This window comes from Coptis chinensis, chromosome 3 (assembly GCF_015680905.1).
Source record: "Coptis chinensis isolate HL-2020 chromosome 3, ASM1568090v1, whole genome shotgun sequence".
NCBI lineage: Eukaryota > Viridiplantae > Streptophyta > Magnoliopsida > Ranunculales > Ranunculaceae > Coptis > Coptis chinensis.
This window is the reverse complement of record NC_141458.1, coordinates 12,125,912-12,146,610: the sequence shown is the minus strand read 5'-3', so window position 1 is coordinate 12,146,610 and position 20,699 is coordinate 12,125,912. Positions and strand designations below refer to the sequence as shown.

Below are 20,699 nucleotides of genomic sequence, written 5' to 3'. Positions count from 1 at the left end.
TATGATATGGGTCAACTTCCCACCGACTAAGCGTCATCCAATCCATAAACCTTGGTCATTTTGCGAAATGGGGCCTTGACATTTTTGGTTTATTTCTGACAGCCCCTGACAGTGTTCATTTCTTGCTCGTCGCAACAAATTATTTTACTAAGTGAGCGGACAAAATTAACAAGTTGAACGAAAAACCGGACAAAAATTTGTTAGTCTGTTTCCAGTTCAATTGTTTCTTTTCTGTTATTATCTTTGCACTTTTCAAGATTTGGTGATCAATACAGTCTTTCTTTCAGTTCAGTTATAATGGTATAATTATGTTTCCATCGCAACATTATTATCGCTACGACATAATCTGACGAAGTTACCGCGTTTAGTTTCGTCAGTCTAAGTTGAACGCTATTACGCTCGCTTAGTTCATTACTATCGCTACGACAAAATCTGACGAAGTTACCGCGTTTAGCTTCGTCAGTCTAAGTTTGAACGCTTTTACGCTCGCTTAGTTCGTTATTATCGCTACGACAAAATCTGACGAAGTTACCGCGTTTAGCTTCGTCAATCTAAGTTTGAACGCTTTTATGCTTACTTAGTTCGTTATTATCGCTACGACAAAATCTGACGAAGTTACCGCGTTTAACTTTGTCAGTCTAAGTTTGAACGCTTTTACGCTCGCTTAGTTCATTACTATCGCTACAACAAAATCTGGGGAAATTACCACGTTTAATTTCGTCAGTCTAAGTTGAACGCTTTTACGCTCGCTTAGTCGTTACTATCGCTCCGACAAAATCTGACGAAATTATCACATTTAATTTCGTCAGTCTAAGTTTCACGCTTTCACGCTCGCTTAGTCTTTACTATTACTACAACAAAATCGGCAAAATTACCACATTTAATTTCATGGATCCTAAGTTGAACGCTTTTACGCCGGGCTTAGTCGTTACTATCGCTCCGACAAAATCTGACGAAATTACCGCGTTTAATTTCGTCGGTCCTAAGTTGAACGTTTTACGCCGCTTAATCTTTACTATCACTACAACAAAATCTGGCGAAATTACCACGTTTAATTTTCATGGGTCCTTTGAACGCTTTTACGCTTCGGCTAGTCGTTACTATCACTACAACAAAATCCGCAAAATTACCACATTTAATTTAAATGGGTCTAAGTTGAACGCTTTTTACCGCTTAGTCGTTACTATCGCTACAACAAAATCTGGCGAAATTACCACGTTTAATTTCATCAATCTAAGTTAAATGCTTTTATGCTCACTTAGTTCGTTACTATCGCTATCACGATTAAAATCGTTAAATTACCACGTTTAATTTAGATCCGCCTAAGTTGAACGCTTTTATGCTCGCTTAGTCATTATTATCGTTCGACGGTAAAATCGACAAAGTTACCACGTTTAGCCGTCGGCCTAAGTTTGAATGCTTTTACGCTTACTTAGTTCGTTACTATCGTTACGACAAAATCGACGAAGTTACCGTGGTTTAGCTTGGGTCTAAGTTGAATTTTACGCAGCTTCGCTTTTTAGTCGTATTATCGCTCCGGACAAAATCGGCAAAATTACCACATTTAATTTTGATCCTCTAAGTTGACTTATTTATTTACGCTTTTTAGAAGATATTATCGCTACGACAAAATCGGCGAACTTACCACATTTAATTTTCGATCGCCTAAATTGAACGATTTTACGCCGCTTAGTCGGTTACTTTCGGCTTATGTCAACATCGATGAAGTTATCCCGCTTCGTTTAAATGGGTTGCGTCGGTGCATTTTTCGCTCAATCTAATTTTGCAAGCTTAAAGTTAGCATTGGGGGCGTCTCGTTCTATTTCATTTCAACTACATAAATCAACAACATTGTCAGTTTTCCACAGGTATGTTATCTGTCACAACAACAACATTCAATAGCAAACGCATACTTTATTTTTATTTATTTTTCATCAAAAGAAGTTTTAGCTCTATGGTATTACATTCACACAATTACCTAATCAATTGTCTCTGTCAATTATCTTACGGTCGCTCGATTAAATCTTCGTTTTCTTCTTCGAAATCTGCATTCGCTTCGCTTAGCACTTTCGGTTAACTATCTTCCGCATTCATTATTTTTTCTAAGGCATTGCGCCGCTCTTTCTCAAAGAAACTTTTCGTCAGCTTCATTATTTTTTCTAATGCATTGGACCGATATTTCTGAGAGAAACTTTTCGTCGATTTTTCTGAGCAAAAATTTTCTCCGACTTCTTTATTTATTCTACGGCATTGCGGCGCGATCACCTTGAGCAAAACCTTTCTTCAGCTTCTTTATTTTTTTCTAAGGCATTGAGATCTTTCCACTCGAAATTTTTCGTCAATATCTTTTGCTCGTAATTCCTCCGTTTCTACCTGCGACGACAAGAATAAACTTTTCGTCACTCTTTCAGACTTAACCAAAATTTTACGATAACTGATAAAAAAAAATATACTAACATATCTGTTTCCGACACCGCTTTGTTATATTCTCCGCACTTTTCTCCGTTTTCTTCGTCTTCTTCGACAGGCCAAATTTAATTTTTATTGAAACTCAATAATTTAAGTTTAATATCCTAGCCGATCCAATTTGAAGCTGCTCGATACTGAGCTAGATTATGCCGCGGCCTCAGATATTCGATATATCCGTCACCTTCTTTCCACTCCCCAAGTCTGCGATCGTCATCGATCTTCTTCTTCTTCGATTATATTTCGCGTTAGATAGTACGGTCGTTTTACCCAAAAAAAAAAAAAAAAAAAACTGGTCAAATTGCTCAAAAACCGGATTTGCTAACTCCACGAGGGTGAATTGGGTCAGATAGGTCAACGACTGAGTTCACTTGGTCCACAAGGGTGTACCGGGCCAGATTTAAGAATAGCAGTTACGGTGCCCTTCCTTTGATATGATGTCGGTGCACCGTATCATGTTTTGTTAACATCAAGTTTTTTTGCGTAAAAAGCGCCATCATCTTTCTCCCTCGGCGTTTCCTCCATAGCCTTCACAAAGAAGTATGGCCTTATTGCCAGATGACTCTGGGTCTAAAGTGGGACATCACTTTGCAGCCAAATTAATAATATCAAAGGTGGTCCTTTGTGTGAAAGCATCTCTCATGCAACAACTTCCGTTCAAGAAAGGGTTGTCAGAGCATTACCAAGGAAAGTCGCAATCCTTCACATCTGTATCGAATGCGAGATCCTTAGAAGACCTTGCAAGGCTTGATGATTCATGCAAGAAAAAAACCGAAAACATGCAAATTTCTAAGCAAAAAGGTGCGGTGGCCCCCAAGCAAACTCAGGGTAGTTTGGATCCCTGCATTTCCAATTATTTTGAGAAAAGGAATATATGAAATCATGCAATAGTTATGGAGGAGGATTATCTGAGATAACCGCCAAATTTTCTCATTCAAAACATGCTCAAAAATCATATCAAAGAAAACTATTGAGAATTCGGGCCGCAAAAGCAAAGATACGTAGAGGCACTTACTCTAAAAAAAAAATCGTGGAGAGGCATGCTAATTTAAAGGGCGCCGTAAAAAGATCAATCGCCGTTAAATCTTCTTTTTCACGCTTTGCGAGCTTGAAGCCTCTCAAGACTTCGTTACCCAAACCTTGTTTTCTCTCTTTGGGTTCTTTGATATGAAAACAAGCAAACTTTGTCTCGTCTGTTAATATCTTTGTTATATTCTTAGATTTCGTTTGGTCTATGAATATGGTTTTATAATATTTAAGTAGATAAGTTTTACGGGGTGGATTCTTATCTAACACGGATTCGATTCTTATCTAATTCAGGGTGAAATCTGACGGTTTTACTTGGCGCAAGTCTTCACTTCGACTCAATTAAGATTTAACTTCCTTTTATTATTATTATTACTAAACCGCCCATACGTTTAATTTTCAACGGTATAATCCAAGTATCGCTATTTCGTTGGCACGCATCGTCGAATTCAAATTTTCAGATTATTACGCGTGACGTTCGGTCCGATTTTCGCCAATCGATTTTTTTTGCAATTTTATTTCATTGCATATTTTTTTTTACGTGCATTTTCGCCATCTTTTATTTAACTACATTCGTCCCGTATCGTTAGTTTGACATTATTTAGTTCCGATAATTCCACTTATTTTTTTCGACAATCAATTTTCCAATTATTTCTTTTTCGCGACGACGCCGTTATACATTCCGCTCATTTTTTTTCTTCTTTGCCATATGAACTTTGTTCGCATGCCAAAGAAGTGATGTTCGACCCCACCTCATTGGCAAAGCGTCCATTGGTAGAGTCTCCACTTTATTCGTTTTGTCCGCGGGGCTAAAGCCCAATTCACAATATCATGGATCAATGTACGGGGCCCATTATCTCATGTGGCTAAAGGTGAACCTTAGCCATATGCTTGCCACTAATATGCGTTGATTTATGTCCGATTCGATTTCTTATCAAAGAGATAATTTCGGTTGAAAGTTATAGTATATCACAATTACTCAAGCTACAAGATTACTTGAGCTACAAGGACTCTTTACTCTACCTATATAAATACCAAACTATTTTTCATTCAGAACTACGTTCTTGAGACTTGATCCCACTGATAATTTGGGTACGTAGGCAACCGCAAGGTACAGTCTCATCATTCCCCCGATCACCATCATTTTTCTAATTACTTTTCTACGTTCTTCGTCTTTTTCATCAACACTTGGTGTTTTGATCATATTTGGGCGAAACACCTCTGCGAGTCATCAAGTAACCCAAGAACTTCCCTGAGATCAAGCCAAAAGAGCATTTTGAAGGATTGAGCCGCATATTAAACTTTTCCACTCTTGTGAATACTTCTTGTAAATCCATCAGATGATCACTACTGATTTTGGATTTAACAACCATGTCGTCAATGTATGCTTCCATAATCTTGCCTAGCATGTCTCCAAATATAGTATTGATCATTTGCTGGTAAGTGGCGCCAGCATTCTTCAACCCGAAAGGCATTACTTGATAGCAAAAAATACCTTGATCAGTTATGAATGATGTTAATTCCTGATCTTCACCAGACAACGGGATCTGATAGTATCCTGAAGAAGCGTCCATAAATGATAAGCGTGGAAATCCAGATGTGGCATCAACAAGTTCTGATATCCGCGGAAGAGGGAATGGGTGTATAGGGCATGCTTTGTTAAGATTGGTGAAGTCGATGCATACTCTCATCTTGCCATTCTTCTTCGGCACTGCTACCACGTTGGACAACCATCTAGGGTATGAAGCGGGCTTAATAAAATCGATGAGAGAGTAAACGATCAATCTCTTCTTTAACCTTTAGCTTTCTATCGGGGAGCCATACGATGCGGGCTTTTGTCGCATGCACGGGCTTAACACTTGTATCAATGTCAAGCTTTATGACGGGCAACATTTGGGTGTATACGGCATTTGCTCAAAGACCAAGCAAAAAATGCTTTTGTTCTTTTTGAGTAGAGTAACCATATCCCTTTGTTCATTTTTCCAGCTTCGGCTGATATGAAGGTTGTTTCTTTGCTAGATTCTCCAATTTGAACTTCTAAGAGGCGGTGCCCATAGTCGGTGGTCCTTCACTTGGCGATATGGTGGAACGGTTTATTTGTGGTGCGGGATTGTGCTTGAATGACTTCTTGTGAATTGCTTAAAATTGTGTTTCCATGCATATCAGTTGACGGTAATCATCTAATATTCTTTTCGTGACAACGCTAGAAGCCATCCGATCTCCTCGTATTTTGCAAATTTTGTCTAAAGATGGAAATTTCACTGCTTGGTGGAGGTAGAGACAACAACACCCATCTGATGGAGCCAATCCCTACCTAAAATTGCATTGTAGGAAGATTTGCGTTCATTAAAAGAAAATCAATGTTGATTTGCCTTTATCCATGAGTTTGACCGGTAAAGAAACTCTTCCGGCCGAGTTGCTGCTGTTCCATCAAAACCGATTATCGGGTTGTTATCCGTGACAATCAAATTTTCTGAGAGTTTCATGTCATTATAACAACCTGCAAAATTACACTCAGCGTAACTTCCGGTGTCTATCATGACATTTTTGTACTTTCGCCATAGACCAATGTAAGCCGTGATAACGACCGCATCGTGAATGAGGGTGATGAATGCCAATTAGGTCTCTCATTAAAAACATAGTGGGCTTGGTTCGATGGTTTCTATCGCGAAGTTCCTTCAATAAAATCAAAGCTATTTATGTGATATAACTCACGAAAAATCCCAACTTTTCTCTTTGCTCACATTTTTGTTTTGCGCGCGTGACCGTCGTTGATTCGGTGTGACCGGCTTTGATGACGTTGTAACTTGAGATTGACAAATTACGTTTGGCTTTTTAGTGCTTAAGAATTCCTCTAGCTGTCCCTTCTCTACTAGCTTTTGTATCTTTCCTCGTAAGGATCTGCATTGTTCGGTTTCATGACCAAAGTCATTGTGGAAAAGACACCATAGATTTTTATCACGTAGACTTTGTACGCCCGGGTAAAGGCATTGGAGGGAAAAGCAGATTGCGACTTTTTAATCTTCTCATAGATTGAGGCATATTTGGCATTCAGTGGAGTGAGCTTCATTTCTTCTCGAAAATTGTTTGTCTTTTAAGATCCCCGCCGGTTGTTGAGTTTCCATTGTGCTTTGTTTTACGCTTTGCTTTTTGATATCTATAGATTCTTTTCCTCTAAAATCTTTGTCCCTTGAAGCTCGTCTCGCCCAAGATCTATTTCAACATTGATGAACTGTAGCGTTCATGTGAACAAGTCAGATTTCGTCTGGGGAGGATCTCTTACCAGTGAGTTATATATTCCGTTAGAATCAAAACGGAGAGCTTCTTTGAATGCATGAATGATCATCATTGCTGGCACATCTGTGACCCCTGCTTGGATTTGGCTTAAATCGACAAAACGAATTTTGCAAGTGTTTCATCTTTCTGTTGTTTTGTGTTTAGCAAGATATTGACATCTTTGGGCCGAGTCCAATTATGTTGAAATCGATCCATGAACTGATCTGCTAACTCCTGGAAAGATTCGATAGATCTAGCTGGAACTTCCGATAGCCATCGCAAAGCTTCCCCTTTTAGGGTTGCCGGAAAAAGTTTGCATAAGAGAGGGTCATCCTTACGCCAAAGAACTAGCCTGCTTTTGAACTCCATAACATGGTTGTTTGGATCGCCTTCTGTTTCATCGTACTTAGGCAATTCTGGCTGTTTGAAACCTTCCTGATGTTCTGCATTTTGTATACGCCAGGAAAAACGTCCAACGATGTCTTCATTTACCGCTAAGTCTTTCCAATGTTTTTCCTTTAGATCAGTATTATTCATTGCCTTTTTAACGATGTCTTTAATCTGCTGCTCAGTATATGTTATTCCTTCATTTGTTTGGCGACGGACGACTTGTGGTTGAACTTCTTGACCTTGTGTCATATGCGTCTGCCCCCAGTTGTTGCCCATATCTGGAAACCTTGGGTGCTCTGGACTGCGAGACCTATGACGGAAGTTTGAAATGTCTCGGTGCACTGGAGAGTAATCTATATGATGAGTGTTATCTCTATGTCGGTCTTCCAGTTGTCTTCTACACCGATTCCTTTCGTTCAAGTCGAAGTCTTAGGTCGTGATTCAGATCTTGCTTGAGGTCACAGCTCGAATGCCCCAAGTGAGTTCTAATGTTGGGTGGTATCCTCCGATCTGACCGCCGTAATGTGCTGCTATCCTGGCTTATGAGGTTTGTATTACCTCGGTAGTATGGCTGGTGGCTTGTTGGTGTGAATCGGACTCACGCAGGGGAGATCACGACGACTAGTATGTGACTGTGATGTTGTCTATCACCGCTATTACGACCGTTGACATCGGGGAGTCCTCAATCGCCTTTAATAAATTGGTTGAAATATGTCGTGGCTGGATTGATTTGGGACGATTTTCGGGGACATCATCGCTGGTTCGAAATCTTTCGCTATTGCTTTGCAAACGGTGGAATACATCGGCTGTTTTTTCTCCGATCTTGGGATTCTTGATGGAATAGATGAAGCAAGGTATCATTGTTGTCTATCCGTACTTGCTTCCCTTCATCTATTTGTTTCCGCAAGTCCGCGATTATGCTCCTTTTCCTTTCTAAGTTTGTTGCAGCAGAGCTTCGAGTCATTTCTTCATCACCGTGGTCGTTATCATTTGGATGCAACCATATTTGCATCCGTGATCGATCTCAGATCCGATCCGGATGATCCGCTTAATTAGTATCATTAGGAGGAGAAGATAATGGAGCCCGTGACCTTGGAAATTTAGATCCGCTACTGCCTTGGTTTGGAAGCAACAAAGGTGGAGCTTGTTGGTTTGATGCAACTTGATCGACACGAACTTCAACATTTTGTTGATTGTTTCCCTCTGATGGTTGTGCTCTTGCCTGCTTGTTCGCTAGAGATCTTGTTATAGTAGCCATTAACAAAGATTGAGAGAGATACGTGGAAGAGAGAACGTTAACAAGAACCGCAGACGGCGCCAATTATGTTTGGGTATGAATTCACCCAGACACACTATTGAATCTGCAAGGGGAGATGTTGTATAAAGAATGAGATCAGGCCTTAATGGCTGCCTCATTATCCGAATATGTATATCGAATCAAGTCTCTAAAAACGTAGTTCTTTGTTAAGTGAAGAGTCCTATTTATAGAAACAAAAAATAAGAGTCCCGGACAAACACAAGGACTCTTACTAGATAGGACCAAGTTAATCAACATGTGACCGCTCGGTGGATCGGATCGGCCGCCCCGATGTCTACTTCATATGCGGAGCCGCCCAAGTGGCTAACTAGAACTGTGAGCCGTCCAAGTGGCTAAGTGGACATGTGAGCCATCCAAGTGGCTAAGTGGACATGTGAGCCGTCCGTAGCCGAGGATCGGTCACTTAGACTTACTATAAAGACTAAGTCCCTAATGAGTTCGTTAGCGAGGAGAATGCGTGGTATGTAATGTGGGCGTCGTGATTATGAATCTTTTGCAACTGCTATGTTAAAACCTCCAGTTCCATCTTATGTTGATCTTATTTCACTTTTGCAAAGTCATGAACTCCGAAATAAGTCAATCTTTTCTGAAAATGTCAATCCTAATGTGGCATTTGTGGGGCAACGTCGTAACATTCGACCTCAATGGGAGCGTGACTCATCATCATTTAGCTCTAGAGGTCGTGGCTTTACACAGACTAGCAATATGCCTAACTATAACAACAGGTCACAACTTACATCACCAAGGAATCCTACTCGCCGCCGGGCTCAACCTCCCCCCGCTTCAACCTGCTATCTTATTCTGTCAAATATGTAACAAAAGAGGACACAATGCTCTCAAGTGTTGGCACCGATTCGATAACAGTTTTCAAGATGAGAACGTTCCACAAGCCTTAGTTGCTCTCCATATGAATGACTCTGATGATGGCGAGTGGGTTCCAGATACTGGAGCTACATCACACATGACTGATAATCTAGGTACTATTTGCAATTTACAAACCATATACTGGATTTGATTATGTTATGGTTGGTAATGGAGATCGTCTACCCATCACACATACTGGTGATGCCACTTATAACTTTTTACTACAAATTAAAAATGTTCTTGTGGTACCTGATATTAAGAAGAAGTTGCTCTCTGTTTCTCAATTAACATATGATTATCCGTGTTATTTTGAGTTTGACAAAAATGGTTTTCTGATTAAGGATCGAAAAACGAACCAGGTGATGGCATCGGGGAGTAGACAAGCAGGACTATATGTTTTAGCCAATGCAAAAGCTAAAGCTTTCTTCTCAAATAGATTTCGAGTTACAGATGAAAGTACTTGGCACAGTCGGCTAGGCCACCTTCATTCCAGAATCATTGCTTTTCTTAAGAAGAATAACTCTATTTCAGTTAATAAAAGTTCTTTTGGCTTATGTATGAGCTGTGAGATGAGTAAAAGCTCCAAACTCCCATTTGTTCCATCGGCAGTAGGTCTTCTGAAGTCTGAACCACTCTTTAAAGTTCATTGTGACCTTTGGGGTGCTACACCAGTTTTATCTAATCAAGGCTTTCGATATTATGTTGTCTTTGTTGATGATTTTTCGCAATATACATGGTTTTATCCTATCAAGCAAAAGTCTGACTTTTACAGTGTATTTCTATTGTTCCAAATGATGGTGGAAAAACAATTTGAGAAGAAAATCAAAAAAATTCAGTCAGATAATGGGGGTGAATTCTCGAAACAAGAGTTCCTTGATCATCTTAGTGGTGAAGGCATAATTCATCAACTATCATGCCCAGGTACTCCTGAACAAAACAGCGTAGCAGAGCATAAACACCGTCATGTTGTTGAACTTGGCTTAGCTATGATGTTTCATGCGTCAGTTCCTAAGAAATATTGGGTCGAGGATTTTAACACGTCCACATTTCTAATAAACCGATTGCCTTCCCCAACTCTTAACATGGCCACTCCATATAATCTACTACATCAAAAACCGCCCACATATGATTTCCTTAGAACTTTTGGCAGTCTATGCTATCCTTATCTACAAGGATATACAAAGGATAAACTAGAACCAAGATCTCTCCCTTGTGTATTTATGGGTTATAGTGTTAAAACACAAAGGCTATCGGTGCCTCAATCCTCAAAATGGATGTGTTTATATCTCACGCCATGTCGTCTTTGATGAGTGTTGGTTTCCCTTCACAGGCCCACACAATCCCAAGATACACTCGTTGACACAAGTCACACAACTCATTTTCAGAATTGGTTGCATCCTATTGAAACTCATTCCAAAAATCCTCCCACTCAACTTTGCTCACCTGCTGGCCAAGAACTTGCTAGGCTATTTAATTCAACTCCTATCAATCCTTCACTACCCAATGAACAGTCGCCTATCATACCACATCAAAATGAACCACCTATTCCATCTCAAAATAATCCACCTCCAAATGAACCTAATACTACTTAAACATCCCCAAGACCAGTACACATATCTTCTTCCACCCTTCCTAGGCCTGCACAACCACACTTAATGATAACTCGTATGAAAGACGGCATTCGCCAGCCAAACCCGAAGTATGGATTACTTGCTACTACTCCTCCTATCCCCACCACACCAAAATCCACAAAAAGTGCTCTTAGTCACCCAGGATGGAATTCTGCTATGCTAGAAGAAATGAATGCTCTCTCACACAATGAGACATGGGTACTTGTTCCACGACAACTCTACATGAATGTCATTGATTGTCGGTGGGTGTTTAGAGCCAAACTCAATTCTGATGGTTCATTGGATCGGATGAAAGCAAGACTTGTAACGAAAGGCTATAACCAAAGGGAAGGAGTCGACTTTCTCGAAATATTTAGTCCGGTAATAAAACCTGCTACTATCAGGACTGTTCTCACCATTGCAACTGTTAAAGGCTGGAATTTCCGGCAACTTGATGTTAAGAATGCTTTTTTACATGGACATCTTCAAACCACAGTTTTCATGGAGCAACCCCCTGGCTTTGTAGATGAACTATTGCCAAATCATGTGTGTCAGCTCCAACGAACGTTGTATGGTTTAAAACAGGCTCCACGAGCCTGTTTTGACATATTCAGTTCTTATCTCATTGAGTATGGTTTTAGATACAGCCCAGCTGACTCATCATTATTCATTTTCAACAATGGTGTTAATATCATGGTATGTTGATGATATAATACTCACTGGTGACAATAATATTTTATTAGATGAATTTGTTGCAGAACTCGGGGCTCAATTCTCCATCAAGGATCTTGGCCCTCTCGGCCTTTCTCGAGTACAAGTACAATATTTCAAAGATGGACTCTTTCTATCTCAAACAAAATATATGTTGGACTTGCTTCATAATACAAAGATGACTGACTGCAAACCGACATCTACTCCTATGGCTGCTAAACCTGCTCTCATTTCAAATGGTGAAGCTCTCTATCATGATGTTACCGAGTATCGAAAGATTGTCGGCACACTTCAGTATCTCACCTTGACACGACCTGATTTGAACTATGTTGTGAGCAATGTTTGTCAACATATGCATGCACCTACCAATGCACACTTCCAGATGGTTAAAAGAATACTCCGTTACATCAAAGGAACTATCTCTACTGGTTTGCGCATACTCAAGCACAGCAGTCTTGATCTCTATGCCTTTTCCGACGCCGACTGGGCTGGGTGCCCCCTTACTAGACGATCTACCATTGGTTTCTGTACCTTTATGGGGTCTAATTGTATCTCCTGGAGTGCTAAGAAGCAGCCTACCGTATCACGTTCCAGCACGGAAGCCGAATATCGAGCAATGGCATCTACAACTGCTGAACTCACATGGATTTCTTTCATCCTACGTGACCTTGGAATTTTCCAGTCAAAACCACAAGTTCTATTCTGTGATAATATCTCAGCACTTCACATGTCAATCAATCCAGTGTTCCATGCTCGAACCAAACACATAGCTATTGATTATCATTTTGTTCGTGAGAAAGTTGCTCTCGACACACTCGTTACTAGATTTGTTCCTTCAGCAAAACAACTTGCAAATATTTTCACGAAACCTCTGACTCAAGCTGTCTTTAAAGGATTTAAAAGCAAACTTGGACTTTGGCTCCAACCCACGTCAAGTTTGAAGGGAGTAATAGAGCACAGAAAACACTGGTCTGTTAATCTACAACAGCTCAAAGACTTGGAAGACTTGGTCTTATACAAGTGTCACAGAGATCCCATTTTCTGTAACAACTTAAAGAGATCATTATCAGAATAACTTAAGAGATAACTCTTAGATATCCTCGGAGATTATACGTATGGAGTCTATATAAGTCGAGCGGTTTCACTTTTAAAGCAAATCAATAAAACAACTTCATTGTATAGATCCCTTGTTAATACAACATGGTACACTCTCTTCCCATAAACAACCCTTGTACATAAAAGGCTGCTATAGGGATAGGGTCCCAACACCCCCATTCTTCTAGATACCAATCCCCACCCAAGCTCATCTCCCAAACCCTTCAAATTTCAATCTATGTGGATAAAACATGTGGATTACAAAAATGTGGTTACCTCTGCTTAGAACAACATACATAAAGATTTCCATCACCCAAATCATCTTTTCTTCTCAAAACAGCTTAATTTTATATAAAAAAAAAGTCTTCGGGGAATGGAATAAAACATCTTTTGGAAATATTTTTCAATAAATAAAAGACTTGTGTCTAACAATTGTTTTTTACCAAAATTTGCCTCTTACTGCTGAAAATATCTCTCATGAAAAAAATTCTTTAAATCGTCTTGAAACCTTTCTTGAATATGAGGAAAATCTTTGGAAACAAAAATCAAGGGATGTTGATATAAAAGAAGGTGATAGGAATACACACTACTTCCACATAAAGACCTTAAGACACAGGAAATACAATAGGACTGAGTGGTTATGTTGTGATGATGGTTCTTGGGTTTCCTCTCCTAAACTCATTGGAAATCATCTGGTTTCTCATTTCAAAATTTTCCTAAATGATGACACTGCTGTAAATTCTACCTCTATCACCTCCTTGTTCCCAGAGATAGTCAAACAAACAGAAAATGAAGTTCTTCTCCAAACTGTTACAAAAGATGAGATCAAATCTATCCTTTTTGGGATGGGAGCCCTAAAGGCCCCAGGGCCTGATGGATTTCCAACCTTGCTCTACCAAAACTCTTGGGAACTCTTACAAAATGATATTTTTTATATGGTTTCAAACTTTTTCAGCTCTGCACACAGCCTTGAAAATTTCAACCACACAAACATTGCTCTAATACCCAAAATTAAAAATCCAACAAAGAATAAAGACTTTAGGCCTATTAGCTTATGTAACTTCTCTTACAAAATCATTTTTAAAACTTTAGCTAATAGGCTCAAGCCTGTTCTCTTTCCTTGCATTTTACCTTACCAGAGTGCTTTTGTCACTGGCATACAGATTTCGGATAACATTATTCTTGCTCATGAAATCTTTCATACTATGAAAAAGAAAAAAGGCATTTCTGGCCTTATGGCGATCAAAGTTGACTTGTCAAAAGCTTTCGATAGAGTCAACTGGAACATTTTGATTGATATTTTGAACTCTCTGGGTATTGATCCACATTTGAGTTCTCTTGTATATAAGTGTATATCCTCACCCAATTTTCTGTTCTTGTAAATGGTTCTCCTCAAGGTCACTTCAAATCTAAGCGAGGAGTTAGAAAGGGGGATCCCTTGTCTCCTATCCTTTTTATCTTATGTATGGAAGTTCTTTCTAGACTCATAAACAAGCATGTTGCTGAAAACAACATTCATGGAATAAAGATTGCTAAGACTAGTGAACCCATGCACATCTACTCTTTTTGCAGATGATGCTTTCATCTTTTGTAGAAGTGATATTGGAGAACCAAAGTCGGTTCTTGTTATTCTTAATGAATTATGTAATATAACTGGACAAGAAATAAATTTTGACAAATCTGGTGTACATTTTAGCAAGAACATACACAGCTCTCTTGTGGTGGACATTCAAAAGATCTTGAATATGAAAAAAATTGAGATAGGGGAAAAATACTTTGGATCCAAACTCTTCTTAGGGCAACCTAAGTCTAAAATTTTCAATGATCTTATCAATAAAGTGAATAGGAGAATAGCTGATTGGAAGAGCAAGTTACTCTCTCAAGCAGCTAGGACTGTCCTCATTAAGTCCATAACCACAGTCATTCCTGTTTATAACATGAGTACTTTCCTCTTACCTATGACTATTTCTGGAAAAGATGAATTCTATCCAGAGAGATTTTTGGTGGGGAAAACAACATGATAAAAATCACCCTTGCTATCTCAAAACTTGGTCTTTCATATGTCAATCTAAGAGAGCTGGCGGTCTTGGTATAAGAGACTCTAAATTGAATAATTTAGCTCATCTCACTAAATTTTTTGGCAAATCTTGACTAACCTAAATTCTTTGCTGGCTTCGCAGTTCAAAAGTAAGTGTTTCCCTTATAATAATGTGCTACAGATCAATAAAAGACAAGGCACTTTATGGTTCTAGCTAGCAAGGTATGTTGCACATCCTACCCCTCATTAAGGATAATTCTGCATGGCATGTTGGTACAGGTGACAATATAAATATTTGGAATGATTCTTGGTTACCTGGGTTACCACATGGTAAAAATCGACACACACACCATGTAGATATAAATTTTACTTCTATGTCACAATTGATAAATCTGTTCTTAGAACATGAAACTTAAATGTTGTTGTTCATTCTATCTTTGATATAAACACGCCATGAATGTAAATAATGTGTATATTTCTGTAGAAATTTGGTGGATTACGTTCATTGGAATCTCACAAAAAATGTATCTATAGTGTAAAATCCATGTATCATAAACTTAGCATGCATATAGGTCATACTGGTAACGCAACTACCACCCTATCTTTCTGGAAAAATTCAAATTTACCAAGACAAGCTCTTCTAGCATGGAAGTTTTATGATGACATTACACCAACTAGGGACCATTTGGCATGCATCATGTATATAAAGGATAAGTCATGTTTACTGTGTGGAAATGCAAAAGAAAGTGTTCATCATCTTCTTCTTGTATGCCCTTCCACAAGAGCTTTATGGTTTCATACACTATGGTTATTTAAATTGGAAGCCTATCAGCACTACACCACCAAAAGTTGGATTGATCTTTGGTTTAAAACTCCACAATATTGACCTATAAAGATTGAAATATGGACTAAGTTATGTTTATTACTTTATTCCAATGTATGGTTGGAAAGGTGCAATAACATCTTGCATCATAAAAATAAACCATCTCTTACTAGAATCTGTAAGCTCATCTCCTTGTTCTTTGACACTCAGAACAACCAACATTAGGAAATGACTTGTCAGAACTTAACTCTTCCTGCCCAATGGAAACCACCCCCACTTGAGTTCCTTAAATTAAATGTGGATGCCAGTTTTAATGATAAACAAAATTCAGCAAGCTATGGTTATATACTGAGAGATCACTAAGGGAAAATTGTGGCTGTACCAGCTGGCCAACAAGTATAGAGGAATCAGAATGTCGCGGACTACTCATAGCCCTTAGATGGTGCTCAAACTATCACTCCGACAATCTACTAGTGGAAATGGATGCAAAGGCTGCAATAGATTACTTGGAAAACAAGCCCTGCAATATAGCATGGCCAACACAACTAATGCTCTCGGATGCAGCTAGTCTTTTTGTATTTTTTAACTCTGTAATAATATCCTATGTTCAAAGAAGTGGTAATACGGTAGCACATAAGCTAGCAACTTATGCTTCATGTAACCCACAATCCGATGATTGGACAAATGACTCTCCAATTTGGCTTATAAAAGTGCTGGAGGGGGATTTTCAGTATGTACTACCAACTAATATAGCTCCAATATGGATGCAAGTCATGCAACAAATCTTGGAGCAAGAAAATGCTATTGTAATCTCTTGTTCATATTAATAATATTGCAAATGATTACCAAAAAAACACACACAAAGAAATCTCTTCGATGAAGGTCAACCCACAAAATTTGCCCAAAGCAAGTAGCTTATAAACTGATCACGAGAAAAAGAAAAATAAAGAGAATTGGAATGATAACATAAACAACAAAAAAGTCAAAAACTCTAGAAAGAGTAAAAACGCATCCACATCAACATCTTATAATCCTTACATGTTTAACACCCTAAAAAAGAGTAAGGAATCATCACAAAGTGGAGCTTATTTAAATAATATTCACGTCGCTGAACTTAACTCGCTCTCCCTGCCCCCTTTTCAGGGTTGTTGTTTTTATTATTAATAAACATTCAAAGATCTGTAACTTATATCCTCGTGTCCATCAAAGGGGAGATTGGATCCTTAGGCTGAGTCCAATGACTCCCTATTCCTTTAAAAGTAGTGTTAAAGTCAATAAAGTTGAAAGCTGGAGTCAACATATTTTATTTTTATTCTATTTTTCTTCTCTATATATATATATATAGAGTAAAATAAAGATAAAAAGAAAAATCCTTTCAGATATATACATAGTAAAAATAATGATAGAGTAAAAATATGTTGACTTTAGCTCTATTTTGTTGACTTTAGCTCTACTTTATTGACTTTAACACTACTTTTAAAGGGATAGGGAGCCATTGGACTCAGCCTTAGAAGCTCTAACCATTACATATCCAATAACTTGCATAATGATCCAGGTAGTATGGTATAGAATATATATACCTTTAAAGAATAACAAATTTCAATATCCCTACCATTTCAGAGTTACTAACGTAAACTTGTCATGTGGAATACGGTGGAAGCAAGGATATTACTAAATAGGCTGTGTAAGATGTCATTCGTGTGTGCGATTGCAGCCAGTACGTCTTATTAAATGTCAGGGTTCAGGACGCATCCAACAAGAGATGTAAATATGGATTTCTTTTGGACCAACAGTGTTGAAAAGAGAGTAATTGCTGATAATAATTTTAACTCGCTGTTTAAGGTTTATGAGGTTTCATCCCCTTCAGCTTTGGCATCATCTGACATTTGATCCTGCATTTTTAAAAATAAATTAGTCGGGTGAGATCATTGAAAAATAGTTAAGAAGTCCTCATTTTATTGACTAATGATGCACAATTGCACACAGAAGATGGAGATAAGTAGATCATTCAGAAGCGAGTCGAGCTACCACAGATTACAAAAATTTGCATACAAGTAGAAGAGCATATTACCTGCCCAGATGTTCTTAAACCTTTTGCAATGAGCCGAGCAAGACTATTCAAAGTACTCAGTTTGAAGTCGGGGCGACTTAAAAGAGCCTCTTCTGATGTTGAGTCAAAGATCAGAGTGCAAATGCTTGAAGCCATCATGATGAAAGATGGGTCCGTGATAAAGTCTGGATACATATCAAGAAATCTCGATCAGGAAAAAGAAATAAAAAAACTTTCTCATCTTAGATCATAATTGGGGTTATACAAGCAATTGTTTACTTGCCTATTTGAAAGAAAAAAAAATGCAGACTAAGATGTCCTACATTACAAAGAGAAGGGGGAAGGGGTGTAGAACAACCTAGGAAAAGTAAAAGAACACAACCCATCACTCCATATATATAAGAACATAAGACGATCTCACAGGTACAAAATAAAAAAAAACACAATCTAAACTTCTTAAAGGCTAGAGTTTAGACACCCCAAAGCCAAAAAAGCCTTTTTTTAGAGAATTGAATCTGTTTTGTCAAAATACCAAATTCATCATGTTAAACCTTATTCATTGTGATTTAGATTATTTTATTTTTTTTCACAAGACTTTTTCTAGCATTTTGGAATATAGCCAGATCAGAGCCTCAGGTCCACAAATAAATAAGCTGAATCAACTAAAGCTTAGCCTGGAGGATCTAGTCCTTGGGTAGACTCTCTCAATCATGACCATTCTTACTAAGATTGATAGTACAAGCATGGTTTATAATAATCTTAAAGACAGAAAAAACGAAACACGAGCACTTTAGATATTGATGTGATTTATAAAAGACTAGCTTAAATATACTTACAGGTTCGAGTCCTTTGTTTGAGGTCAAGATACTACATCCCTCAATCTCCATTGTTATTTGGCACAAGAGTGGAAGCATAAAGCATACAGAGAAGAATGGGCTATTAACAAATCAAGCAATTTTCATATAGTATTTACACAGTAGAAGCACAATTATAACCAACCAACCAAGTATGCTTAATGAGGTAGTAAATAAACCATGATTCATCTTCACCCTCAACTGAAAGAATGTACTCGAGAAGTTCCTGAACCTTTTCCTTGCACACGAATGGAGACTCGGCCAAGTAGCTTCAGAAAATATGCTTGTGAGAGTAATTTTAGGATTGACGCAAATTACTGCCTTTGCATTATTGAGGTATGTGAAACAGCCTAGTTTTAAAGATAAACAAGATAATTAACATTACTTCAAAACGACTACAGAAAATGGACTATATAATGTTGATGTCGGGGACAACCAAGATTTAAGTTGACAAGCTCATTTTGACATACCTCAGAATTCTATGGTTGTAGCTGTGTCTTAAACCATCTGGGATCTGATGGTGGAGCCCTTCAAGAAATGTATCTAGTGAAAAGACAAAATCTTAAGGATACGTAAGAAAATAAATTTGATGAGGTCTACATTCTTTAGATTAAAATGGGTCTCGACTTTCGCTCCAAATGACTGGAGACTATGGTTCACCGTATTGAGTCCCTTTCATGAATGTTCCTTCGGGTCATGGTGATGATTAACATAGATTCATAAAAACTATGATAAACTGTGAAACACTCTGGTTCTTGCAGATATCAAATAAATTATAAACACAAAAAATTGGCAGTTTAAGAATAAGGAACTTCCACATAAATTTTGAAATGTTTAGAGAGACTTTCTATGTTCCAACAGATCATCTATAGTATTCTATTCTTATGGCAAATATATTAAGTTCAATAAGAAGTGGCTTGGCAAAGTATGTCGGTTACTCTTGAATTTCTGATGAAATATCAGGATTTGACTGTTACTAGAAATGTGAGAACACTAGTTCTTAATATAATTCTTTCTTTCTTCTAACAACTAGTCTTCACATTACATCTAAATCTGTACTGTTTATATATTCAATAACCGAAAATCCTGCTAAAACTTGAAAGATTGCGCAACAAATGTGCACGACTGATTAGCAGAATGCAGTGCATTATCAAGGTTTTGAGTTTCTAATTGTACTTAATATCATTCTTAAACCATTACTGAAGAAGAATATAAATAGAAAGTAGTAGAAGAGATTGCACATGTGCAGACCTTCCAACAACCCATACTGAAGCAAGAAGATCAGCTCCTTTTCTTTGTCCATCTTCCTAGAAAATAATTACTGTAATTTCAGAAGTAAGAACTTGCATATTTTGAATCAAACTTTGTTAAGAAATTTACCTTCGCATCTTGCAAGAACTCCAAAACCAGACCAATAGTCTCATTTAACCCCTTTATCACCTTCATTATAGGGTTTTCATCAATATAGTTCCCTGTATGCTTTTCCACGAATAATTCATATACAGAACCGGAAAACAGAACATGCATATGCTTGAGATTGGTTCTTTTACGCACAGCCTTTTACAACAGCAGGTTGGTCTTATACAATTAAATACAAAAAGAAAGACTGAATAGTGGGATACATTTACGAAAGGATTCTCCTATAGGGACAGGGTCACCACCAGGAAAACTTAATCTAATGTTTAGAATCTGAAGTTGGATGACAGATTCCAGTTTTAAATGAAGTTACCTAGTAGTATTTTGCCAGATTTAGTAAAACTTTTCGGGCTGCAAGCTGGGGCAAGAATACTAATCAACTGTGTTCAACAATTACTGTATAATTAACTGTTAAGGAGTTCTTACATAGCTAACTGAGTTTAAATAAATATAATGTTTGGCTAAAAATATATTATACATACCAAATGAGTCTACTAAGAAAAGGACGTGCTAATGAGACCACACAACGGCCATTTTAACTCGCATACTGTCAACGACAATCACTTGTCTCAGTGTAAGATAGAATAATAATCTTCACTTGGTAATTAAATATAGTAAAAAGGACAGGGATACCAGATGACTCACCATTTAAAATAAGACTAATAGCTGTTATATAAAGCCATAGTCAAATATTCATAAAACAGCCATATATATATTTTCTAACTAATAGCCCACTTGGTTATGATATTAACTAGACTACTG

At 37.9% G+C, this 20,699-nt stretch overlaps 2 long non-coding RNA genes across 3 annotated transcripts in view; both read right to left on the bottom strand.

Annotated features, from left to right (window-relative positions):
* The window catches only part of LOC147507968 (uncharacterized), a 54,477-nt gene that overhangs the window by 22,937 nt on the left and 10,841 nt on the right, over positions 1 to 20,699 (bottom strand). The window lies entirely within an intron of this gene.
* On the bottom strand, positions 17,379 to 20,279 carry LOC147507969 (uncharacterized). Of its 2 annotated transcripts, none has more exons than XR_015217844.1 (6): positions 19,902 to 20,279; positions 19,773 to 19,842; positions 18,992 to 19,064; positions 18,504 to 18,871; positions 17,689 to 17,852; positions 17,379 to 17,509 (listed from the first exon to the last, which is right to left on the bottom strand). It is a non-coding gene; the product is annotated as an uncharacterized LOC147507969 (long non-coding RNA). The 2 variants fall into 2 exon arrangements; XR_015217843.1 differs by having other exon boundaries at positions 19,773 to 19,828; positions 19,902 to 20,276.